At 41.3% G+C, this 27817-nt stretch overlaps 1 protein-coding gene across 1 annotated transcript in view; it reads right to left on the bottom strand.

Annotated features, from left to right (window-relative positions):
• The window catches only part of ERC2 (ELKS/RAB6-interacting/CAST family member 2), a 1004571-nt gene that overhangs the window by 200906 nt on the left and 775848 nt on the right, over positions 1-27817 (bottom strand). The gene's annotated exons all lie outside the window — the stretch shown is intronic.

Genomic DNA, 27817 nt, shown 5'->3' with positions numbered 1-27817 from the left:
CTAATATCGTTCTTTAGGGAAATGAAGGCAAAGAAAGCGAAATTGATGGAGAAGAGTTAGCCACTCTAATTTTACTCCTTGCTATGTTTGTCACATGAGGCAACTAAGTGTCAGAGTTAAACTCCAAGGGCTACAGAACTATATGGTTTTATTATGCAGGGCAAGAAAGAGACCAATGATCAATTGAGCTAACAAAGGTCACAGAATCCACAAAACTGCCTGAAGTCCATGGAGAAAGGCAGATAAAAATATGCAGCTCAGAAAGCTGGGAAATGCAGAGACTCCAAGTGTGGGCTTGGCGATAAGGCCAAGTGGGTTCAACCACCTCTTCACTGGCTACATGGTCTTTTGAGAGTTAACTATTTCTATGCCCCAATTTCCTCAACTTTCAAATGGGAGTAATAGAATCTCTTCCCTGGGGTTGTTGTGAGGAGAAAGTATTGTGAAGAGAGTGGATTTCAAGTCAGTCCAGGATCTGGTACATAATGGGCTTGAAATAAAAGTCATGCTACTATTGAACTATTGTCACTGTTTACTGGAAGACTCTTCTCCTTCTTAATACATGTTGTTCGCTCTGTTTGTGACAGCTGCCTCAGCCACCTTTCCCTGCCTCTAGTTTCTGTGTAAGGCTAATGCACAGCCTTTTCCTGACCCCACCCTTGAGACCAGGTGACATGTACCTCATGCTTACCACACCTCTCTAACCACGGATTCGTCTGTCCATTTGTCAGTAAGCTTGAGGCTGCGTCTTTCAGCAGTCTCTCTCCAGCATCTAACACAGGGCCAAGTAGATACAGATAACATTATACATGTTGCTGTAACAAGTGACTCAAAGAAAGAAGAGGCCATAATTTTGAGGGCCACTGTCATTCTAAAGGTGAGCAACCCAACTGTCTTCAGCCAGGGAAGGTCATTAAGAATTGAGGACATCTCGTGAGTTGCCATAACAGCCCCACTGGTGGTTCATGACAATGAGCCCTCAACACTGTAAGAGAGCTGAAAGTCAGAGTCTGGCAGAGCATTCAGACAGTTGGAATTTTAGTATGTAGCATAAACAATACTCAGATAACAATGCTGGACCTAGCAGTCTCTTCTTGTAGTGTTCTTCATGAATGATCTAATTTATCTTCAAAACTTTCCTGGGGTGAATTATTATTATTCTCATTTATAGCTGGAAAATCAAGGCATAGATTTTTAGTCTCTTTCTTGACATAGAACATGGAGATATTCTGGACCTTCCAGTTCTCAATCTTGAGGCCTTTCTCTTTGCCATGTTGCTAGCAAAAAAAAGGCAAACAGCTGAACAGGTAGAAATAGCTTTCTCATAAATGCGTTGGTTCTGTTAAGTTTTGGAAACTGACTTCACATTCCAGTTCTGTAGGACAGAGGATGTCTCATGATTTTTTTCACTCCAGTTTTTTAAATGTGTACAATACTTGAAAGGCTCCAGAGTGGACATTTTAAAAAAATGCAAGTATATGGATAAAGACAATAAAAACAGAGGGAAAGAGCCACCTAAAAAAAAAAAAAAAAATCCCAGGCAACCTCTGGCAGCTGATAGCATTTCCAGCCTTCACGTGTCCACTTAAAGTGTCAGAAGACCCAACGGACACGTTATATGTTGTGAGAAAGAGCAGCCAGTGGAGCTGTTGCCGACCAAATGCTGAGACTCCCCTACTGGCCTGTACTCGTGCATGAGATTGTGAAATGTCGTGTTCACACCTAAAATTCCAGTATCGTCAGGAGCCTGCAGTTTTGAACCCACGATCTAATAAGTCTGGAATTGTTTCTTCTAAAAGAATTCCGAAAGTCTGAAGGGAGTTATAAGATCTGCTGTGGTCAAGAAGAAAGGGACTCACCCAAGAATGAGTGATGAAGCCTAAATGAACAAATAATAACCCTGCTATTGTAAACATCATAATGTCCTTATCCTTTGGGGAAGCTCCTGTGATTTTATGAGATTATTTTCTTACCAGTGACAAGCTTAAAGCTCCCTACCTTTGAACTGTATCCCATAAAAGAATGTACAAGCTAAACAAGATGCTATATGCGGTCCTAAATGTGTCTGCTGAAATGAGGTGTTGGAGAATAGGCATGTCATGGGATAAAGACTGTAAATGAATGATGTCATCTTTCCAATTTGGTGCTGAAATATAAATAAACCACGTTGTTCATGTGAATACCAGATCTGGGGGAAATGTACACACAGCAATTGTGAGCGGAAGAGGCTTCTTTTGATTAGTCTGGGCTGGAAAAGAAGAGTGTGAAATGGAGATGAAAAATGAGAGTTTAGCCTGATACTTTAGACCATTTTTATTTATCTAGCTTGTAGCATATCCCCTAAACTGTGACCGATTGCTTACAGGCTGGTTTCTACTTTTCCCTTCCGTAAAAACGTTTGACTGATCCTGTTCACTTAATTATTAAATTAGAAATGGAGCTCTTAATGTTTTTTCAATCTACACTACCTATCCTTATCTCCACCCAATTATACTGGTTTCCTAACATGCCAAGAATGGTCTATAAGGCTAGGAAGCTATGAATAAACACTCCCTAAAGGTAGAAGGAAGAAAAATTGCAGAAAAATTTTAAGGATTGGAACAAGGATAATACTTGCTCAAATAATTTCAAACATGTTCATCAGATGATTCCATGTGTAATGGTTCACATCCCTGTAGCCATCAGATATACAAGGTGCCCACCACAAAGCCTTAGACAGCACATCTTCTGGATAACCAAAAGTGAAATTCCAGGAAAGCTAATACAGAGTTGGAGCGAGATGGCTTTCCACTGCACTGCTCTTGGGAACTAATGGCCTCATTTAGTAATTTACGAAAGCCCGTTTTTATTTCCTTTTCAGAGTTTACCAAACTGCTGACCTGACACGTTCACCTTTGGCTGTGTTATATTTGTTTTATTATATTATGTCATGACTGCTGAGACAAATCTAATCAGATTTCATTTTCTACTTCCTCTTTCTTCCAGACGCCACCTTATTTCTCTGGGGCAATAGGTTCCTAACAGCTTTCCTGCTGCACTCTTGCCTCCAGCCAAACATGATCTGTAGTCAGAGTGACATCAGACCTCTGTTACTACCTGGCTTCAGCTTCCCAGAGACTCCACACTGTCCCCAGGAAAGATCCCCATCTCCGGCAGAGCTTATGAAGCTCTTGTTAGGTAACTGCTGTTCACCTCCCAGCATCCCACCTTCCCCTCCCCTGCCCTGGGACATGCTGCCCTCTGCTCCTGTCATGCCTTTTATCCTCTTTTTCTACCTTGGTTATAACCATTAGTTCTTCTAGTCTTAGCTTTGACATTATCACCTCCAGAACCACCTTCCTTAAGTCCACCTTGGAAGAGATTAAGTGCCCTTCTACTGCCTTCCCCAGAATTCTACTACTTCCATCACAGCACTTATTTCTATGAATGGTAAATAACTGCATTCTTTCTTGGCTTTCTCTGCCACTAGGTTGAAATTCTCTTAAGGGAAAGTGCTAAGTGGGAATTACCCTTGGATTCATCACCTAAGACAATCTGATATATAAAAGGTAAATGTATGTTGAATAAATGTGTAAGTGTATGATGGAATGAATGGAAAGGATACTGGCTATTTGGAAAAGATAAACAGAAAAAATACAGAATTAGCATCTATGATGAATCAGTTGAGTATGTAACTCTCATGTGGTAGTTTAACTTTCCCCATCATGCCTTTGTTTTTGGTTGTTGTTGTTCTTGGACATGAGAGAGCAGGATAAATGTACAGTTCTGGAACTGTTACAAAAGTCAAGTTGTTCTTGTTTGAGAAATATTCTGTTCTTGAATAAAATGGACCTACTGAAATACTTCATGTCTTTGGGTAGTTACATCATTAAGAATAAAGAGAGTGGGGGTGTCTTGAGGTTCATTTCCTTACTATATTCTAGCCTTTGGAAGAGCAGGAACCTTTAGAATACTTTCATTAGCACCAAAAGTCAACCATGGAAAACTGAAACCGTATCTGTTAACTAAGATCCTTGATGCACACCATCTGTGAGAAGGTGCCATAGCCTCCACTGCTCTTGACATTTCTGAAGAGTTTCTCCAAGGAGCTCTTGAAACAAAATGAAAATCCTTGATTGACTAGTAATAGACTCAATAGCTTAATAGCAATATGTAGCTATAAAAGTGTAATATTAAAACTGCCTTTAAAAATATTTTAGCAAGGTGGCAATAACGAACTATGCTTTGATCAGTCATCTGGATCAACTTAACAATAAAACCTTCATGAATATGGTTTAAATAAGAAAAAAATATATAACAAATTTGTTGCTATGGGATATGGAGATAATACCATACTAGCAATTACACTTTCTCCTCTCAGGTTTTCTTTTCTGCCTCTTTCCTGCCAGGGAAATTTGAAATAGTCCAGAACTCTTCTATCGGCCTTCTTTCTGTGAAATCAGAGCAAGGTCAATAGTTCCTGTCTCTGAGTTAAAGATGAATAAACTTTAACTGAGCAACAACTGAGCAGTGAGAAGGGAAGGGATTTCCAGAACATCCAGAGGCCCACACAGCAGTGAATCATAAGTGAGTGGGGTCTGGGTTCCAATGCTTGGGTCACTCTTGCAGGACAGAATGAAGCAGGGGGATGAAGAAGCTATTAGTGGAGTATTCAGCATTAGGGAACCTTATGGGAGTAAGTGAGAATCACTGACGGAATGCCTTCTACTGTGGACCCTGCACAGAAATTCAGTCAACTCTCAACAAACTCCTACAGCCTTAAGACTAGAGCAATTTCATGTCAGGCTAAGCATCTGAGTAGAACACATTCATTGACTCCTCTGAGATAGCTATTCTTATGAGCCGCCTTTTACAGACGAGGAAACCAAGCCCATGAGTGCTTAGCTAGTGAGTACAGAAACAGGACTTAAACCCAGGTTTCTGACTCCAGAGTCCTATAGCTGTTTATGAATGGAAAGGTCCCAGGCCAGATGCATGTAACAAAGCAAAGATAAATATATGAGGAATTACAGGATGGGCTGTAACACAGGAGAAGAAGAAAAACAAGGAGAGAGGCTTGGTTTACTTGAGTGTCTGGAGGCAGGAGAAATCCATTCTAGCTAAGGGCTGGATATCAGATAAGGCTCCATGGGTCAGATGACCTCTGAGCTAAGATGTGAGAGTTGGTGTGGACACAGCTATAAGGAAGAGTGAACTGGGGAGATTCTCACCCAGAATGACAAACTCACCCTCATCATCATGAGAGGAAGAGCAGGCCAATGAGGGGAACTGGAACTCAAAATACGGTATGTACATCAACATGACCAATTAAAAAGTAAATTAAGAAAGCAATTAAATAATAAAAATACTAAAAATAAATTTTTAAAAAACCATGACGTCTGTGTATGTGTTATTTTCTTCATTCCTTTACTGGATGTGAAGAGAGTAGGAAAAATATTTGAGATGGTAATTTGCTATCCTATTTCTCAGAAGAACTCATCAACTTGGGGTTTTGGAAGGAATTCTAGAAGAGCCATAGCCATATGCTCACTCACATCAAATCACGCCATCTTTGGGAAACTGGGCTAGCCTCTGGACATCTATGTATTTATAAATATCTACACAAACTACTGTTGCAGCATCAGTCCTGCCTTGAAAACTGGTCTGATCTCCTCCTGCTTGTTTAGCTCATCAGTCCTGCCATCCATCCGTAGCCAAACAGGACACTGATGAGACTCTTCCTCCCAACCTTGCTGAAGCTGCTTCCCTCAGCTCTTATTTATAGACAGAAAATTAGTAGTCACCATGGACAGTTTGGCTGCTATTTTTGTACCTAGTCATTGAGTGCCCTTATTTTATTTCATTTTTAATTGTTATAGGGAAGTCAGTGCCCCTTCCATATCCTCTCGTCCAGCCCCAGAGGTCACTCACAGACTGGATGGTCAGTCCCGGACGTGTTGCTGTCAGCCTGCCTCAAGCCCGTGCACTTCTCCTTGCCTGAGGTCCTCCCCTGGTCACTCATGTAGGTCTGGCCAGGGAACAGGGCAGACAAAAGTTCATGCCCTTAGAAAAAAACCCCAGTCTATGAGGGAGCGAGGTGACTGATAAATAACCAGCGTTCTAGTCCCTTAGTGGAGGCAAGAGAGGAAAGAATGCCTTTCGCATGAATGAAACTCCACATGAACAGACAGATGCTAGTCTCCTGTTCATATTTCTTGTTGTACTTTTTTTGGTATAGTTTTTCTTTTCTTTTTTCTTCTAAAAGCAAGGGAGGGAGATTATTCTAATCAACTGTGTCCTGCCATCACTTTAGGAACCTGAGGAATTCCCCAAGGGTTCTGGACAGATAGTATAGCTGAGACCATCATCACCTCTGTTCTGCTACCAGCCAGTGCAGACCATGGGGCCAGAGAAAGAGCTTTATATACTTTGCTAATGATATAAAGATCCTTAATAGTAGCAGAAAGAAGACTGGCACTGTGAGACAGAGCCTCCTGTGAATACCAAGAACCATAACAGACTTTCCTAGCTCTTGCTCTGTGCCAACCGCAGCAGTTTGCCGTTGCCATCTCTTCTCACCAGTCCCAGCAAAGCTCTGATGCAGGCTAGTGGTGGAGAAAGGCATAGTCAAAATCTTTAATGGTGGCAAGCACAGGGGATGAAGCCCCTAAAAACCAAGTGGGAACCCTCACTATCATCCCTGATAGAGGCTGTCATTATCCCCACTTTACAGGTAAAGAAACTGAAGCTTTTCAGTATGATAGCTCTGTTTGCCTTCTTTGTAACAATATTGTGAGTTGAGATTGTGGGATAAGTTTGAGAAACATGCTTTTGGAATGTATGAGTAAAGAGGGAAAGTAAAAGTAAAATACATAATGGCAGTGGTAGTGTTTATGAGAAAGATAAAGAAACTTACCCAAGACCACACAACTGAAAGATTTGGGTGTATGATTCCACAGCTTCCTAAGTACCCACTCTACCATCCTGCTCAGATTCATACAGACTGATCCCTTCAGTATAAATAATAAGACTGAGCTGGCAATGGGCTCTTGACTTTCTAGACGGTAAGAGCTCCCAGTTAGAGCTGATGAGAGAAAGAGCTCACTTTTTATTTTAAAGTTCTCTGTGAAAAGGATGAAACTCACACACATTATAAAAATCTTGATCAAGCCCCATGTTTCTGACCAAGTCCTAATAGAAATTCAAAACTGATTATCCACAAGCTGTACTAATTTTTAATGCTTTAACCAACAGGATGGTTTCAAACCGAGGCTAACATGTCAGCAACTGAAGACAACCAAGAAATTTCTAACATTCTGAGCACTGTTCGAAATGGCAGGGGTCTGGGAAAAGGGGAAGGCCCTAGAAGTTTCCACCACAAAGTTACTTAGTTAAGCTCAGGTCTGTTTAATTAAGTAGTGGACAGCACATGCTATACTTAGCTTTTAAACACTTGTAAAGTCCTCTTCACTCATTTATCTTACTTGTCACTGACAAGCTCTTCAAGGACTGTAACAGTATGCAGAGCATGAAGAGCCTGGGTAAACAATGCATATTTTATGTGGAGTCTAAACTGTTTCAACTCAGAGTCAATAGAGGGTCTCTGGAAAAAAAAACCCCAGACTTCTAACAACTAAGGACATATTCTGTGTATGGCCTATTAGAGTTTCTTTAGAAAGTGAGCCTGAAAATCAAATTCCAATTTTTTAACTAAAAAGAAAAGAAGAGAGGCTGGGAAAAAAGCAAGGAGGGGTGAGAGGGAGGAAAGAAGGAAGGGAAAAAAGGAAAAGAGGAAAAAAGAAAACGAGAAGGCTGTTTGTAGGCATTAGAACTCAGACTCTAAAACTGTGCTGACAAGGGAGGTCAAGGTCTTCATTCAATTCATATATCCAATAAAGATTCATTATCATTGGCCTGGGTGGAATCATCTCCTTAACTAAAGAACTTTGGAAACTAACTCATAGTATGGCCAAACAAAACTAGTCAATAGACTGGAAATGGACAGTTCAATGACTATGCTGGGAAAAATGTGAAGGTTGAGTAACCCAGCAGCAGCTCAGGAGAGGATGGAGAGCCTTACACATGAAGGGCTACGAGGAGACATGCCCACATACCTGGAGATATGCAAGATGAGCCACAGGGAATACGTGGGGGTTTTTCATAGTTGTATGTGCGTAGTCACTCTGTCGTGTCCAACTCTTTGTGACCCCATGGACCACAGCCCTCCAGGCTCCTGTGTCCATGGGGATTCTCCAGGCAAGAATACTGGAATGGGTTGCCATGCCTTCCTCCAGGCGATCTTCCCAACCCAGGGATCGAACCCAGGTCTCCCACCTTGCAGGTAGATTCTTTACCAACTGAGCCACTAGGGAAGCCCAAGAATACTGAAGTGGGTAGCCTATCCCTTCTCCAGGGTATCTTCCTGACTCAGGAATTGAACAAGGGTTTTCCTGATAGGTCAGTTGGTAAAAAATCCGCCTGCAATGCAGGAGACCCTGGTTCAATTCCTGGGTTGGGAAGATCCCCTGGAGAAGGGATAGGCTATCCACTCTGGTATTCTTGGGCTTCCCTTGTAGCTCAGCTGGTAAAGAATCTGTCTGCAATGTGGGAGACCTGGGTTCAATCCTTGGGTTGGGAAGATCCCCTGGAGAAGGGAAAGGCAACCCACTCCAGTATTCTGACCTGGAGAATTCCATGAACTGTATAGTCCAAGGGGTCACAAAGAGTCTGACACCACTAAGTGATTTTCACTTTCACTTTCATTCTGGCATTGCAGGCAGATTCATTACCAGTTGAGCTACCAGGGAAGCCCTTTTCATAGTTATGGGTTTGCTGTAAAATGTGTTTGAATGAATTAGGTGGTGCTAGTGATAAAGAGGAGAAGGCAATGGCAACCCACTCCAGGACTCTTGCCTGGAAAACCTATGGACGGAGGAGCCTGGTAGGCTGCGGTCCATGGGGTCGCTAAGAGTCGGACATGACTGAACGACTTCACTTTCTTTTTTCACTTTCATGCATTGGAGAAGGCAATGGCAACCTACTCCAGCACTCTTGCCTGGAGAATCCCAGGGACGGTAGAGCCTGGTGGGCTGCCATCTATGGGTTCGCACAGAGTCGGACACAACTGAAGCAACTTAGCAGCATCCACAAGCAATAAATGCTGGAGAGGGTGTGGAGAAAAGGGAACCCTCTTACACTGTTGGTGGGAATGCAAACTAGTACAGCCACTATGGAGAAGACTGTGGAGATCCCTTAAAAAACTACAAATAGAACTGCCTTAAGACCCAGCAATCCCACTGCTGGGCATACACACCAAGGAAACCAGAACTGAAAGAGACACGTGTACCCCAATGTTCATCACAGCACTGTTTATAATAGCCAGGACACGGAAGCAACCTAGATGTCCATCAGCAGACGAATGGATAAGAAAGCTGTGTTACATAGACACTATGGAGTATTACTCAGCCATTGAATACATTTGAATCAGTTCTAATGAGGTGGATGAAACTGGAGCCGATTATACAGAGTGAAGTAAGCCAGGAAGAAAAACACCAATACAGTATACTAACACATATATATGGAGTTTAGAAAGACGGTAATGATAACCCTATATGCAAGAGAGCAGAAGAGACACAGATGTAAAGAACAGACTTTTGGACTCTGTGGGAGAGAGAGAGGGTGGGGTGATTTGGGAGAATGGTATTGAAACATGTATACTATCACGTAAGAAACGAATCACTAGTCTAGGTTCGACATAGGATACAGGATGCTTGGGGCTGGTGCACTGGGATGACCCAGAGAGATGATATGGGGAGGGTGGTGGGAGGGGGGTTCAGGGTTGGGAACTCATGTACACCTGTGGTGGATTCATGTCAATGTATGGCAAAAGCAATACAATATTGTAAAGTAAAAGAATAAAATTTAAATAAAAGAAAAAAAAAAAGAACCTGCCTGCCAATGCAGGAGGTATAATAGATGCAGGTTCGATCCCACTCCAGTCTTCTTGCCTGGAGAATCCCAGGGACAGTAGAGCCTGGTGAGCTACAGACCGTAGAGCCATGCAGAGTCGGCCACAACTGAAGTAACTGAGCACGCGTGCATGGCAACAATCTCATCCAAAAGGGACTTCACAGCAATTATGTCAGAGAACACGGAAAACCTTATGATGGTGGTTTTCAAAATGAGAGAAGCTTGAGACACCCTCATTAGAAGGAAAGAGCAAAGCAACTGAGAACGAGTTGGGTTTTAGAGGTCAGAGACTAGAAATTTGGAGCAGACCAGAGAGAGAAAATGCATCCAGAAGAACTGTGAGAGGACAGAAAGACATTCTCCTACAGGGTCTTTTGAGCTCAGTGCAGAAATGGGGGCAAATGCAATCTGGGCCGAATCCCAGTGCTGAGGCTGAGTGGAAGGGCACAAACCCAAGACCTCCTCTGCACCTCACCTCTTTCAAAACAAAACAAATGACAACAAAGCAGGGAGAGAAGGGAGGGTGTGAGCAATGCAAAACATGTGGTGGGGCTGCTGGCCGGTGCTGAACACAGAGAGAACCCCAGGGAGAGGGGTGGTGAGCAGGCGAGGAGAGGTTTGGCAGGGTGGAGGGGGTCTGGCAGCCGGAGAGTGAGAAGACGACGGAGGGAGAGACAGCTAGGGCTTTGGACAGAGAACAAACCCCTCTCCCCAGCTGGTCTCACACTTGGGTAAGACAACTGGAGAAAATGTAAACACGCTCATTAGTAGTTTTTCAATCAGTTGAAAAACAAATGGGAAGGGAGAAATGGCAGTGGAGTGTCCCAAATACCAAATCTATGAAACATTCCCTCTGGCGTTTATCTTCTCATTTGCGTTGCTTGCTGTGCTGTCTCCCTTGTGTTTGGATTTCAGTATGCTTACTAGCTTTATAGGGGATGCTCTGAACCGACCCTAACTAGGACCAATTTAGTTCCACAGGGAAGGAGAATCTGAGTCACATCTTCCTCTCTGGATACAAGGTCTCCATGGAGCCTCCCAGAGACCCATGAATAACAGGCATGACAGGTCCCCTCACACTCTGCTCCAGGCTGATATTCCCCCAGCATACAGGAATGAAAACTCAACTACAACCATCACCTCTTTTATGAAACTTTATCCCCAAAGAAGAGGCAAAATGCAACTTTTGGCTTTGGGGATCTGAAGAAAGTCAGTTTCCAGAGAGGATGAAATTACACTCCAGTTTAATCTGGAAATGCCCAGGGTGTTGACTCATGTTGTTTTTTGTTGTGTTTGTTTGTTTTCTCCATCACATCAAATTAAATTCATCCGGAGAATATATTTTGAAAATCAATTTCTCTTAGTCATCTGTTTAAGGTGGACTCCGAAAAACCTGATCTTCTATGACCCTGGAGTTGAAATAGCCTAAGTACAAAATATCCAAAAGCATTTCAGCTTGAATCTAAACAAAAGCAGATATTAAATTACATAACTAATGTTTCTTCAAAGCACTGAGTGGAAGTGGGTAACCGGAAAGTGGCGATTCCAGAAGCTATCTTGAATCTCTCTCCAACGAATGAGCACTTGCCAGAATAATCCTGATTCATGTAATGTTAGTGCTAGGCCATACCTTAAATCAGTGACTCCAGGTTCACTGCTTTACAGAGGGGAGAATGAGGCTCCAGGAGGTTGAACATTAGTCAATCACAAACCCAGAGAAAGCCCCAGAATTCTTGACTGCTGGACCCCTGCCCCTGGCTGCCTTCCCATTTGATTTGCATGTGTAGACAAGTCCACCATGTCCATGACCAGTAATACCACAGGCCCATCTTGTGTCTTTCGTTTTGCATTCCAAAGTACTATGGTATTAATTTCCATTCTTGCAGTCTGAACAGCATCAAACACCTAATTATTTTGGTCTCAGTGCCTACAGATAGGTTAAGGAATTTTCCATCTTCTTTGAGTAGAACTACTTCCTAGCAGAACCACTAATTTAGCTTCCTAATTTCTTCTTCCTTATAACATCTATAAGTTTTCTATTATAGGAATCAAACATCTAGATATGAAAAATTAAATAGTGTAGAGTTTATTTTAAAAATTCTCCCTTCCCCTGTCCTAATATCTACCGCTACTATTAAGGATTTTTGCCAGTCTTTCAAGAAAACTTTTACACATAATGTAAGGAAGGAAGCACATACACTCCCTTTAATTCAGAAACTACAAGAAAATGACAAAATATTTTATGTGGCAAAGTTGAAGTTAACAAAATGTATTATCTTAGAAACATATCCTCATTGTTTCTGCCATACATAATTAAATGATGCTTTTTCTAAAAGTAGCCCTTGAAAAAGTATTTAGCAAATCATATTTAATTTGGAAATAAGTATTAATTACTAGCTATGAAAAGATGATTTAAGCAATTCAGCTGTTCCCTCCAAATATTTCATCTACATATGTAAATCTAAAATTAAACATGAATTTGTGTTTGTTGCTGAATTTTGTCAACAGTGATGCTAATAACGAAAGAGAATACTCATATTTATTAATTTGTACATAATCTGTCAATAAATGTTATTTTAGTAAAAAAATAATAATAAAAAAATTTAAAAAAATGAAATGCCCAACATGTCTTGGCCACCTTTTCATGTCAAGATCATGTAGAAATACCTCATTTTTAATGGTTACATATTCCATTCTCTGCATATACTTCTATTTACTAGTCCTTTATTGATGTGCTAAAACAGAGGGCAGAAGTCTCTGTTTATTTTGTTCAAAGATTTATCCCAAGCACCTAAAACATTGCTGGGCACATAGTGAGCATCAGTAAATATCTGTTGAATGAGTGATTAACATTTGGGTCATTTCTGGCTTTTCATTATTCCAATATGCTTCAAAGAATATTTTTCCAAAGGAACACCTTTGCCTGTCCTCATATGCTTATTCTCAACAAGGATAGATGATGAAACACATAATAGATGGTTTTATAAAGTACAAAGAAAAGAGATTCAGTAGAGATCCCTAGAATAAAGTATACACATTTTAAACTTTGAAAGATATTACCAAATCTCCCTTCAAATATTTTGGTCAACTTCCAGTCTGTACCTCTGCCTATATTGTGCCAACACAAAATCTCATCAAACTCTTTTATCTTAAAAAATCCAACACGTGAAAAATTATTATCTCCTTCATATTTCCCTAATTATAATTTGAGGCTGAGCATCTTTTCACTGAGGGCTTCTGAAGTGGCACATTGGTATAAGCATCTGCCCTGCCAATGCAGGAGAAGCAAGAGACGCGGGTTCCATCCATGGGCTGGGAAGATCCCCTGGAGGAGGAAATGGCAAACCATGTCTAGTAATTTTGCCTGGAAAATTCCAAGGATAGAGGAGTCTGGCAGACTACGGTCTATGGGGTTGCAAAGAGTCAGAAACAACTGAGCGACTGAGTGCATACACACTCACACACACCCAAAGCTCCTCTAAGAGAATAATGCCCTGAACAGAGTCTGAATCCAAGGCGTCACATGTGTCCTTGCGTGCGTGTGTGCGTTCAGTTGCTCAATCATGTGGTTGACTCTGCAACCCCATGGACTATAACCCACCAGACTCCTCTGTCCATAGGATTTTCCAGGCAAGAATATTGAAATAGGTTGCCATTTCTTCCTCCAGAGTTTCCAAATCCAGATATTGAATCTATGGCTACTGTGTCTCCTGCATTGGCAGGCAGATTTTTTACCACTGAGCCACTTCAGAAGCCTATATATATGTATACACACACACACACATATATATACATACATACACACATACACATACGTGTAAATAAAATACACACACACGCATACATGAATTTGTTGTGCTGAATGATCAGCTGAAGTCCTGCCTTTATATTAACTTTCCAAAAAATAATGTGAGTATAGCAATACCTATTCTTAGTGAACAAATAAAAATTAGAGATTGTTGACTTTATTCCAAGTTTCATAAACTACTGCCTGCATAATTTGTTCTGGAATCTGGGTGTGGAGCAATGTCAAACTTACAGTAGTTCATAAACACATTTTTCTTTTCAGCATTTAGTGGTAATATTCTAGAGGTCAGTAAAATTTAGAAAAGCTTAAGAAAAGGGAAAGTTAATTTCCATATTCTTTAGGTACTTTCATACACTACTGGCAGGGTTGTACACTGGTATAAACTTTCCTGAGGGCAACTTGGCATTATGTATTAAAATTCAAAATATGTACACCCTGTGGTCCAAAAGGCTTTTGAAAAGTTGGACAGACATACAGGAATGAAAAGGGTAAAAGGATATTCACTGGGATGTTGATCACAGGAGCAATTAATGAGAGGTAACAAAATACCTGTGTATCAGGTTTCTTAAAAACAAATTACTGAATACTAATTATGCATATAATAGAATATTTATTAGCAATTCAAGAGTCACGTATGTTTCTATTCATCAGAAGGAAAGAGTATCACAACATATATTTGAATGGATGGTGAAGCAGGTGCTGAAACATGTTCATATACGTGTGCATGTATATGGACATACACATACATACATACACGTGTAAGAAAAGTCCACACAGACGAGCACAAAACACTGCTGGATGCCTGGATTTCAGGGTGCTTGGATCCTCCTTTCTTTCTTTCTATTATCATTTGAATGTTTCAGAAATGACAGGAAATAATAAAAGATAAGAAAGCTTTCTATGCTACATATACACACACAAATGCTGATATATAGGTTGCTTCTCAGTTTAAGGGGGAATGGTACTGAAATAATTTTAGTACAGGCGAAGAAATTCCTGAGACTGACCTTGGAGAACTTAGAGTCCTGCTGGCTTCTATTTGGGAGAACGTCAAAAAACAGTCCAGGAGCTAACAGAGTCCTGCCGGTTGGCCACAGCTCCCCTCCGTTCAGCCTGATCCTCTAAAATTCCGATTACTCTTAACCAATCTCTCGCTAGTCTAGCAAACTAGTACAGCAAACTTGGAGAGACAGTGAGCAAACCTGGCCCCGTCAAATGCTTGAAAACGCACGTCCTTCACAACTGCAACAAATGTCCCTACCACAGCTACAGAATACAGCTGCATGGAGAAGGAAGGGCTCCCAAGTCCCTCTCTGACTCAGGACCAACAGACTACAGCCAAGTTCAAATCCTCCCCAAGGAACCTTAGGGCCCTCAGCTGGATCAAGTCAGTGTCCATCTGACTTTTGGCATCATGGGCCAAAGATTGGGAGGATCTCTTTGCTGTGTCTTTTCAAGTTGAGAGAATTAATAGTCCAGCTTGGAGTTTAGGAACTATCTTGTAATAACACGGCACTGCATGGCACTGCAGTGTATAGGCTAAGGTCATGCAAAAAATATTTATCTCATTCCCAAACACTGAACCTGATAATTATATAGGAGCTTGGATATTAAGGACCCAGACATAAAGGAGTGGGTTAGAAAGCATAATTATGGCTCAGAAATAGCATGCGCCAGAGGACATTTCAGGCGAGGTCCTACTCAATCAACAACAACAAAAAACAGCACCCAAAATCAAACAGTAGGCTGCTTCTCTCTCTCTCCCCTCCCTCCTCTCCATGCATCCCCCTCCCTCTCTTCTTTTCCCTCCTATTTTGGGAAATAAACTATGAAAAGAATCATGCACCATAATGTCATTTAGAAACAAACTTGAGATGAAAACTGGTAACAAAACAAGGTCCTTAGTTCTGGAATATTAACAGCCCAAAGATCTTCTCTCAGGTCCTGAAACTTTACAGGATACTACTTGATATCCATACTTCAGAGGAAAGACCCAAATTTCCATGCCTCATAGGCTGCATAATTGAAGTACGCTATTATTTTATCCTTAATATGGTAAGGGTGAGGACGCATTGATGAAAGACTCAAATCATTACTGACTGATGACTCTTAAGTGTGCAGACAACAAGACCATGGCCTGGGAGGTGCCCAAGGTTCATCACAAGCAGGGCAAGATCTCATGGACAAGAGTGACCCAGCAGTCTCATCTCAGAAGCCATTTTATCATTAATAAAAAATACTGATTTCAAACTTGCTTGATGTTGACAGTTCTCATATTTTACACTCCCTGCAGAGTACATAGCAGTTCCCTATCATCCTGTGCATCAGATAGAAACAGTTCACTTGCTGGGCAGGGCCAGACTCTCCCTTTCCTCCTGAGCAAGTGATCAGCTTCCTGCAGAGAACTCTCGCCAAGGACGCTCTGTCTCTAATCCCATGTCCACATGGATCCATCTCTACCCTGGTGCTTTCCTTGTCAGGAGCAACTCCTACCTATAACACCAGATCTTCTATCCTCCAACACAGCCAGGCTCAAAAGCACCCCATTAATACAGTCTTCACAACTGGAAGTACCCTGCAGAGTAAAGAAAACTAGAAGTGGGGTTAGAAGGCTTGGGTCCCATGGTCAAATTTAAGTCACTTGATCGCTGTTCAACTACCAGCAAGTTATTCAACTTCCCTGATTCTGTGCAAATGGCATCATCAGGATAGGCTGCTGGATGTCAAGAAAGGTGCTCTAGGTACTTGAGATCAGTCTGTGGCTTCTGGTTTCTTTTCACAGCCCTGAAATGTCTGGAACCAGGCTCAGACTCTCTCTGTGCTCAGTAAATCCTGTTGCTCAACTGTTTCACTTATCACTGTGTGCCCTGATGGCCTGTCCACTCCCACCCTCACTCCTGCACCAGCCCCTTGTCCCACCTCCTCTGGTCACAACTGCAGCCAAAAGCCATCCCAGATCTTATCATTCAGTTAACGCTCACAGTACCTGAACTTGTAAGGTTATCTATATATATACAGAGAGCAAGTGTTTGGTGACCCAAGGACTCCCACCTTCAGGGGCTGAGAGTTGCTGATTTCCTTTAGCAGCTCAATGTGTCCCAACTGCTGATCTGCCAGTCAGATCCCATCAGCTTTTGGTGTCCCTCCTCTGGGATTCTGATATGCAGGTCACTGGGCTGGTCCTCCATTTGGTATTTGGTGAAGGTGAGGAAGAATCTCAAAAGTTCATGTCAAAGACAGCTGGGTTTAGAAACTGCTGCTGCAGTTAATATAACTATTTTAAACTTTAAGACACACATAAATTGCTTTTGAGAATTAAGCCTGAGACAGCCAGAAACATTACAGAGAACCAGAAATTCCTTTAATTTTCCACTCTAATTTGTGATCTTCCTTATCTATGAGACTACGGAACATAGCATTACTTGGAACTTGGAAGTTCCAAGCTGGGAATAACTTAGAAAAGGTCCAATACTTTTCACTGTATGTCCTCGGTATGCTACTGCTGAAGAATAATCAGGAAAAAATCCTTTCTTCCTCTTTTCCAAGTTTTCTCACTTCTCCAGGGATGTCTCTGTGAAGGCTTGGGAAGCTTACAAGCCATAAAGATCTTGGCAGTGTTGAGTATAAAAACCAGCACAAGCATATTCTGACTATGTCCCTGAATAAGTGCATGGTTTTTGTTTGGTTTGTTTCAGAAGCCCTTTCTTTGATTTTACATTTCAGCAATGTAAAAGATCTGAGAAACATCTTATCATCCTGGCAAATTATTAGAAGAATACTGCTTTCAATGGAGAATGAACCCTCTGCTTTTCCAGAACTTTTCTTTGTATTCTCTGAGTTTGGAAAGAAGATAAAATGCTTATAAAAACAAACAAATAAAGGAATGAACAAAAAGCAGTAGAAGTTAGACCCAAGACTACTTCAGAGGGTTCAAGGTAAGGAGAATAATTGCCTACAAATCAATCAACAGATTGAGCAAAGCAGGAGAAAAGATGTTGTACTGTTTCCTTGATTCCTATCTGAATTCCCAGAGTTCCACAGAACATTCCAAAAGTAATTTGGCTTTTGTGCATAGTGCAGAGGGACTAACGTTTTTCAACAGAATTTCATAAGGAGATAGGGTAATTTTGGACCCTGCTCTCAGCAGAAGCTGAAAAATGGCTGTTGCTAGGAGGACAGAACTGGGCTTTTTAATGACCACTCATTTGAAAAACTACCCCAGAGGCCAAAAATTGCCTACCCTAACCCCACTGAGAATCACGGTGGATTTGCCCAAGAAAATTCCTGCTCATAAAACTTTGCAGAACAGATCTGTTAAAATAAACCTGTAATTATGAACAGAACAAGAATCTCACTTAAATAATCTTGCAGCTATAACACCAACTGATTCAGTAACCCCCAAACTTGGTCAAACACGATTGATAAGATTTGAGTCCCCTAAATGTGATTACTGAGCATGCTTGACTGACCACCAAACTATGTGAGATGCTAAAAAGAAGAAAAAAAGAAAAAAAAAGGACAGTAGATTTCAATGTAAGCAATTTAAAATATTCAACAATGATTTTCAATATGAAACTGATAGCCAAAAGGGAGAACTTTTATCAAGTGTATTTTTTGACCAAATTCCAGAAATGGAAGTAAAGTGACAGGATGTGCCCATGGTCATGTATATGTGGTGATCTGGTAAAGGAATGTGAAATGCCTAATATTTAGCCAACACCTAGCTCCTTCCGCTCTGGATAAATTAAGAACCAAGGGTGAGAAGGATGCTCTGTGAACTCTTGTGGCTGTACCTGCACCCTTACAGACTATTTCTGTGCTCAGTGGAGTTATTATTAAACTAAAGCATCACACATCACTCTAAAATTTTCCTCAGAGAGAAATTGTAGCTTTCTACTTCCTCAGTTCTCTTGGTCTGGGTCAGAACATTAATATTTGTTGGACAGCATGTTTTTAAAGTGGGAAGATATTTCAAAAATCAAATATTCTGGTTTGTTTCAAAGACTATGTTCTCAGCTAAAGTCTGATGCTTTCTTCCTGTGGGGGTGAGCCACAGTTGGCCACAATTCACCAAAGTTTCCACCAGCTAACAATAAAAAATTATGTCCCATTCTAAAGAAACAAAAGAAAAATTACACTAAAGTTGTGCATTTCCTTTCCAGTCCCCAAAGACAATCTGAACAACTGACTCAACATGCCAAATTAAGCCATGAGAATTTATCCATATCTAATAAGGATTAGTAAATGTTACAACAATGAACATGCCTTTGACATAATTTATACTTCAACTTCTAAGGCGCTGGGTTCAGCATGGTCTCGTTCCAGCCCTGATAGAGGAGGATATGCAGACTAGTCCTGCAGTGTCCTCCGAGTATTCCAATCACGCTTATAACAAGCAGGAAGGCTCATCATTTGATAAAAGAAGGTTTCTTTATATATAAATAGTATCTTTAGAACCAGAATATGGTAACTGAGCTTAAAGAACTAACTACCTAGGGAAGATTCAGGCATCTTTTCCCTTCAAGCCCAAGATAATTGTTTTGGAAGCAGAAAACTTGGTGATGGAACCCGCCATGCCTCTTGTCAGAGCTGGGTGACCACCTGCAACTTGAAAAACTTTGGAAACATTTCTAAGTTACATATTTGGAGGGAGGAAGATTAAGACTTCTGCACTTTGGGCTAGCCAGCTCTGCCTGGGTCTGCTCCATTCCATTTCTCATCCATACTTGCCAAAAGCACAAAGAGGCAACTGGGACATTTGCTCATAGTATCTGCTATTAAGATAAATCAGTAACACTGTTGTCTTTGGTTCGTAAAATATAATCCCCCAGAGATGGCTCTTACCCGTCCAAAATATCAGCTTTTTGTTTCTATGCCTCACCAAGGATTGCATCACTAGAAAGCTCAGGAATACAGAGGCTCTCCCTGGAAGCCCGACCACATCTCAAGATGCCTCAGAAGACCCTGGCCCCAGCAGACCTCCCTGGAGCCTGGACAAGCAAGACCGGGGCTGGGAGGTCTGGATAAGTTTTCCTGGAAGGAAGATGTCTGAACCCACACTGAACTGGGTTCTTTCAAGGCAGTGTTTGCACCTTCTGCACTATTTATTTTCCTGCAAGGATAAATCACGGTCTGGCTCCCAGAAAAGCAGAAGACAGGGGCCTATTTATGAGCATTGTCACTCAAGTTCTTTCTTCTTTGGTCAAGGGAATAAGTCAAATGGATTGTCACCAGAGACTGTTTGGGACCATCATTCCTCAGAGCACAGTGCTTCCCTGTGGGGAAGAAAAACATAGCCCTGTCTTTGCACCTCAGAACTGAGATCAACATCTTGCACATTTGTACAGCCCTCAAGGTTTTTAAAGACCGTACCCCAGAGAAAATGCTTTGTGATAAGGCTTCTCTGTGAATTAGACAGCAAAGTACATACCCATTTCACAGGAAAGTAAGTTGACTTCCTCACCATCATACAACTAGTAATGAAGATGACTCAGGATCACGCAAGTCAAATGAGCAAAATTCAGAGCCTTCCTTCTTCTCTATCATCCTTGAAACCTTGAATTCTTAAATATTCCCTGGTGGAAAATATGGCAACTGCATGACAGTGGAAAACAAAGGGGTTCAAAGTGTTACCCTAAAGGCAGATTTGCTCACTAACTCTGACTTGGTTTCCCCATTTGCATAGCAAGGATCATGATGGTATTACCTCCTTGAGCTTTTGTGAGGACTGTAATGAAACACCAAAGTATAATGTTGTACCTAGAATATCATTTCTTCAAGAAATAATAGCTGTATTAATATCTTACTGAACAGTATATTTCCTCTATTCAACTGCAAGCTCCATCAAAGTAATATTGTGACTTGCTTGGGCATCTTCAAAGCCATTGGTGTAGATCAAGTACTCAGTGTACTCTATGTAGGAATGCACTGGAATAGTTTCTGACTTTCAAAACTGCAAAGAACTAAGACGTCTGTTAGTTTAATCCCTTCACCTCACAGATGGGGAAGCTGAGCCTGTGAGAGAGAAACAAAAGGAGCTGCCTAAGGTTTCCTAGTGTGTTGTGGGTCAGAGCAGAGCTGGAACTCTGACCCTCAGGTTCATTCTCAGAAGGATCACCTTCTATCACCTGCCAGGGCTTTCCTGGTAAGGTGGGTTCCCTTATTTTGTTTACAGATTAAAAATTCAACATCATATTTTCTAGACAGCTGCTAGAGTCAGACATCTTAGAGAATACTGGGGCCCCACACCCAAGAAGACTGACAACAGAAACTCTGCCTGCCTGCCTTGGGATCCACACGCCTGCTTCATACCCTAGCAGCCAAAAAGGCTTTGGCACACCCAAGGCAGCCCAAAGTAGTAGGGTTTCTGGGTGGCTTCTGAGCTGGGTTTATAATTCCAGGTGTGCTGGGCCATGAGAGAAAGAAAATAAACCAGCTTCGAGATGATCAGTTAATCAGATGTTTCTGTGGCATAAGAACCACTCTGGACTGAGACTTTCTAAGACATCACTGTTGACCAGTCAGTCATCATTGTTTTCTGAAATGGATCACCTCTCTGTCCAATCTGAACCTGTAACTTCCTTGCAAGATTTCATTCTCAAACTGTTGCAAAGATCATCTCAATAAAGATTTGCTGGCTGCATCCAATGGGCATTTCCCAATGGCCACCTCAGGGTAGAGGTAAGGGAATAGGATTGTGGTGGTTGTGTGCTCATTTTAAAAAAATTAATCTCATCTAAACACTGGTGTTGTGGGGTTCTGGCTCCCCCACCTTGTCAGCTCCGCAACTGCACTTGGGATCTGACTTGAGAAGAACAGGTTCCAACTCTCCAGGCTCACTTGGTCCCTACTGACCACTCCCTCCCCGGCAGTGCTCCACCTTCCAGCAAGTCCTTGCCCACCTGTCCCCTTCTCAAGGAGGCATCCTGGGGATGTCCTATTCAAAAGCATCCGCAGACACCTCACAGAACATGAGAACATCATCTTCATTTCTCTTCATAGCATCGGTTGCCATTTAACATGCTATAGATTCAATGTCTTTATTTTGTTTCTTATCTGTGCTCTCCACTAGAATACAAGCTTCCCCCAGGGCAGGGATTTTTGTGTTGTTCCCTATGGTATCCTCAGTGCCCTGAACAGTATCTGGCATATAGCTGATGCTCAATAAAGAGTTGTTGAATGAACTGCCCATTTTCCCCCCTCATAACTATTCCCCTAAAGTCATAAGTCTTCCTCTGCCTCTTGCTCCCTAAGTTTATCTATCACTTGTACTGGAATAGTGTACTAGAATATTCTTTCCCAAATCTATGACTGGTATGTTAGAGACAAATGTAAACAGTTGACACTTATCTAAAAAAATTTAAATGTCAACTGCTTTGCTGATGAGAGCTATTGTTTAATTTTTTAAAATCTTTAGAATACCCATGACTTCAGTATTTCAACTTTGGGGCATTAATCTTAAAGAAAATAGCATGAAAAAAAAGATTCATGGATTGAAATGTTCACCAAGTGTGATTTTAATAGTGAAAAACTAGAAACGATTGAGACCCTAACAATAGGAGAATGATAAAATTAATTATGGCAATGATGGAAATCATAGAACCAAGATATATGTTTGAAGGCTTTTGAGGACATGGGAAAATGCACACAACATTAAACATTTATAAGGCTGCTGCTGCTAAGTCATTTCAGTCGTGTCTGACTCTGTGCAACTCCATAGATGGCAGCCCACCAGGCTCCCCCATCTCTGGGATTCTCCTGGCAAGAACACTGGGGTGGGTTGCCATTTCCTTCTCCAATGCATGAAAGTGAAAAGTGAAAGCTAAAAAACCTCTATTATGTAGTATGTCATGTCTTTGTTCAAATATGCATGTAGACAATGGAATGTAGGAAACTATAAATCTTAATGACAGTTATTTCTGAGTGGCGGGATTATGGGTGATCTTAGTTTTTTATTTACATTTTTCTAAGTTTCTACAGTGAGCATATATTATCTTTACAATAAAACATTTATTTATGTGCTTTCAACTTTGAAAAGTATCATTTACATTATAGGAATAGTTACAAAATTAAATCCTTATGATTTCTCATTAATAATATAGTGCTACATTAAAAAAATAGTAAATATGAGGGATTCTGGAACTTTTACTCTGCATGTTACAGAGAATAAAAGAAAAGAAAGTGACATTTCCCCAAAAGAATATGGAATTAAGTAAGAGTAAAGAGAAACTACTGGAAATTTTAAATTCTGAGTTTAATAATTGTCTTTCTGTAACCAGGAGAGAAGAAAGTGAAAATCCTTTTCCTATTAAATTATCACTTGAAAAAGCAAAAAAAAAAAAAATTCTGAAGTCAGGAAACGGTAAACTCAGTCCATGCAACAATGCTGATCAATGACAAAATCAGTCTAATTTAAACAGTTATTCAAGGGGTAGTATAAAGATAAAAGGGGCCAGGGGAAGGACTTTTCTTTCATTTTGAAATTCAGCATCAGGAAGACACAAGGGCAGGAAGTCGGATCTTTTTTCAATTCATGTGAGATGATAAGGTGAAGACAACCTGAAAGGACTTTTAATTATATGATGAGAGGAAGGAAAGAAGGGAGAGACAGAAAGGGATCAGGAGAAGCCTGTTTTTATATGTTAAATGATAAAGAAGAAACCAGAAAACTAAAGGAGAAAAAGGCTTTCAAGCAGAAATCTTGAGAATGAAACACAAAGGCTCCAAGAGGCAAATGTCAACAATTCATGTGGGAAAGCAGAAACTGCAACACACGTGATCAAGCCCGCAGCCCCCTCTCCCTTGGCAGCGGGTAAGCCTGATGATGCAGGATGAGATAAGTCCCTCTCCCCAGCCTGCACATGTGACCCCAGGGTCAAGGCGGGAGCTGGCTGGGGCAGCGGGAGGTGCTGGGAGTAGTGCTCAGGGTCAGAGAATAAAGCCTGTATTTTATGCTCCTTTTCAGCCCCAGGTCAGGGGGGCTATGACTGAAGAGGTATTGCATCAAGTTGGGGACATCTGCTGGGAAGACCATGGAGGGGTCACTGAGACCCCTCACAAACTATGGCATCTTTGTCCAGTTCCTAGACCATAGTTTCCTCATCTCCAAAATGGAATTTATAACACCTGGTTTTCAGAGTTGTTGTGTGAATTAAATGAGATACTATATTTAGAATTCCTAGCCTAGTTTCGGAGAAGGCAATGGCACCCCGCTCCAGTACTCTTGCCTGGAAAATCCCATGGATGGAGGAGCCTGGTAGGCTGCAGTCCATGGGGTCGCGAAGAGTCAGACACGGCTGAGCGACTTCACTTTCACGCCTTGGAGAAGGAAATGGCAACCCACTCCAGTGTTCTTGCCTGGAGAATCCCAGGGACAGGGGAGCCTGGTGGGCTGCCGTCTCTGGGGTCGCACAGAGTCGGACACGACTGAAGCAACTTAACAGCAGCAGCAGCAGCAGCAGCCTAGTTTCAGGTATACAGTAAGAGCTCAAAAACTGTTAGCTCCTCCTACTTTAAAATGGGAACAACAACAAAAAACTATCACAATGAAGAAAAATGCTGCACACATTACACACACGCTAGATTCCTCCTAAAGCAATGTCAGCCTAAGACACTCCCAAATCTACACAGCACAACCACTGGACCCCTCCCTCCCCAAAACACAATGGCTCCCCAGTGGCTGACATCTTGGAAAATTTCCCCATATGTACTCTCTGCTTTGGTGGGAAATCTGAATGTTCTTGAAGGCAGTAATGAACAGGTTAAAGTTGAGGGGATTTCAAACATGTCTAATCCAATAAGAGGCTTGGTAAAACATGCGTTATCACTTAAAGAATAAATGTTTAAAAATAGAGCACAGATGTGAAATTTGAATTAAAAAAAAAAAACAGAAAAAGCACGTGAGAGATCTTCTTGGCATTTGTATGCTATTCTCTGTTTTGGTCACCTTCAGCTAAGCCTGTTATTCTGATGTACTCTGCCAATAGCTAGATACTACAGCAGTGCTTCAAATTACTGAAAGAAAGCTGGCAGATCACGCTAAAACTTACAAGTCAGACCCTTCTCTCTCTTTCTGTATTTCTAAAAGTGGGGGAATGAAGGGGTGAAGTTGGTCTTTTCAAGTTTTTCTACTTAAAAGGTATATTCTAAAAGCAAAGAATAAGCTTTTCTAAGACTAGATACTTGGATACTTGATATTTGGATACTTGAAAACATAAAGTATCATTGGTGGATAGGCATTTGTCACAAAAGCTAGGCTATGAATTGCCAATCACAAAATTCACAGGAACTCCTACTTCTGGGTGAAGTCATTTCCTGCTCCCTCAAGCAAGCAAAGATTTTCAAACACTGGTAATGCTTCTGCACCGAAAAACAACAACAACAACAAAAAAAACAACAATGTGCTCTGTCATTTGTTTTAGGATCTAATATCTGCCTTATAGGTGGTTCAGTTCAGTCGCTCAGTCGTGTCTCTTTGTGACCCCATGAATCGCAGCACACCAGGCCTCCCTGTCCATCACCAACTCCCGGAGTTCACTCAAACTCATGTCCATCAAGTCAGTGATGCCATACAGCCATCTCATCCTCTGTCGTCCCCTTCTCCTCCTGCCCCCAATCCCTCCCAGCATCAGAGTCTTTTCCAATGAGTCAACTCTTCGCATGAGGTGGCCAAAGTACTGGAGTTTCAGCTTCAGCATCATTCCCTCCAAAGAAATCCCAGGGATGATCTCCTTCATGATGATAAAACCCAAGGCTCAAGGACAAAGTCAATATCAACATCTCCTTCTACAGCCCAGTAGCGCTCCACACAGTGCCTCCACGAATATTTAGGGAAGAGTACGAAAATGGTTTTTAAAACATGGCTTTCTTCAAGTGTGAGACTGAGAAAGTGGTCCACCAGAGTCAGCCTGATGGTTTTGGAAGGTGCATTTCTAACAAAGATTAGAGAAACGTATGGAATCACAGAGAAAACACTTAGCCTCCACATCTATGAGTGCTAATTTGTGATGCAACCAGCAAACCAAATGCATTTCCCGCCTATTGAGACTGAGGCACCAGGTGCCTAGAGTAAAAAATGTCTCCAGGCTAACAAAGCAGATCAGTGTCCTGACCAATCACTGGGACACTAACAGTAAAGTGTTTCCAGTAATACCAAGAACTTCAAGTTTTACCTCTGTGAGAATGCCCTGCCCTTGGCCTGCTGAGGAGACAATGAGTATTTCTTTCTTTTTTTAAAAAAGAGGTTCTCCAGAAAAAACTGTAAAGACACTTGGCACTGAAGTCAATGATAAATAGAGATGTGGCTAGATTCTACCAGTGGGACATGAACAGCTTAACCCAAAGTGAGTCTACAGTAAAAACCAATGCATTTGCATTTCAGCAATTTGATCTCGGGCAAGTCTGTGATGCATTACAATGTTGGGATCACATCAAGCTTTCTGGCACTTGTCCAACCACAACATGAGGCTATGGGAACCCCACTGCATGGAGTTCCTTCACCACTGTTCAATTGCGCTCACCTTCCAAACCATAAAGCGTAATTAAAAGTCATCTGCATAGCATGTAATGGAAGTGTAAATGGGAAGCACAACCACATGAGGCCCCCAGCAAAGAGAGAAAGAAATGCCTGGTGAACCATTCCATTCCGGTGCTTCTTGTTTTTCTTGACAGGACACTTCTACCTGTGGCGAGATCCAATTCTGGCTGGAATCTCATCCTTAGAACCAGCTTTCCTGAACACTTTCTGTGGCAGCATCTGCCTTCTCCCACTCTTGGTGTGGCTAATTGTCTGGCTAATTCTTGGAGACAATCCTGTGATGGTCCGGACACTACAGAGGAGAGGTAGGCCCTACGCAAATCAATTATATTGTGTAGCTCTGCACAATGTCCAGAATGTTAACCTGGATATAGGACGTCTCGTCTCTGCAAGCTCTGGAGAGCAACATAGAGAATCAGTGGACTGGTCTCCTGGTCTTAATACCTTTCTGCTCCCAACTGACCAGTGTGTTTCCTGGTAACCAAAAGCAACACCCAGAACTAGTAGGAAGAGGAAAAGAAAACCAAGCACAATTTATCTCGGATCACAAAAGTATTCTAACTGGCTCTGAGAAATAAGCTGGTTCTAATTTTAACTGAACAATAGTATCTGGCCCTCATTTTTAAAAAGGCATTTTCATCAAGGATGTGCATTTCACTATTTCAGCACACAAGGGAACATTTGGGAATAAGGCTTAGGGAGTAAGACTTAGTTTTAAGCTTTCTTCAAAAACCCTTTAGCAGCAAGAAAATCCAGTGATTTCAGAATTAATTATTTTGATGTTAGTCCTTTCTTCAAGGATGGAGGAAAAGAGTTGGGGGGATTGGATCCAAGACACAAAGGAAGGAAAGATGGTAAATTTTAACAATATTTTTAGAACTAGCATCCTTAGAGGAAGAACAAAAATACAAAATAAAAATAAAAAACCTTAATGAGTTCCTAGTTGAATCCCTCTCCTCAAATGGCAAAAATCTGGAAGGCAGATTTTTTTTTTTTTAAGAGAGGTGGAGTCAGTGTCAGAAGTGTGTACTTGCAAAGAAATGGAATTGGGAAGAATATAAAAGTCAGATATACCTATATGTCTACTACCAAACTATGATTAATCCCTTATATCTCTCTGTAAGCAACAAGTTACAGATAGTTAATTTGTACTGCTCTCACCTATATAAAGGTGTCCAGCCTAGAATCAACTCAAGGGTCAAAACCCAGAGAGTCATAAAGATTCTTCTGTGGTTAAACATAGCTGGAATTTCTGAACTCATTTCATGTCACCTTCTCTGGCTCTTCTGAAAGGTGTTTAATGGGAGTTTAGGTATTCCTGGGCAAATTAATTTACAAGAAGCTCAGACATTTTCCAGAAAGAAAAGGAGGGACTCCTTTCATAACGGCAAGTCATCTCTGCCATATCTAAAAACTCAGTGCATTTAATTAAAAAAAAAATCTCCAAAACTGGAAGGGACCCTAAGGGTTCAAAATAGATGGTCTTGCAAAAATTCAAGTGTGGTAAAAGTCATCTCTGCAAAGTG

This window comes from Ovis canadensis, chromosome 19 (genome assembly GCF_042477335.2).
Source record: "Ovis canadensis isolate MfBH-ARS-UI-01 breed Bighorn chromosome 19, ARS-UI_OviCan_v2, whole genome shotgun sequence".
Lineage (NCBI taxonomy): Eukaryota > Metazoa > Chordata > Mammalia > Artiodactyla > Bovidae > Ovis > Ovis canadensis.
Note: the sequence above shows the minus strand (reverse complement) of the source record. Positions and strands in the feature narration are given on the sequence as shown.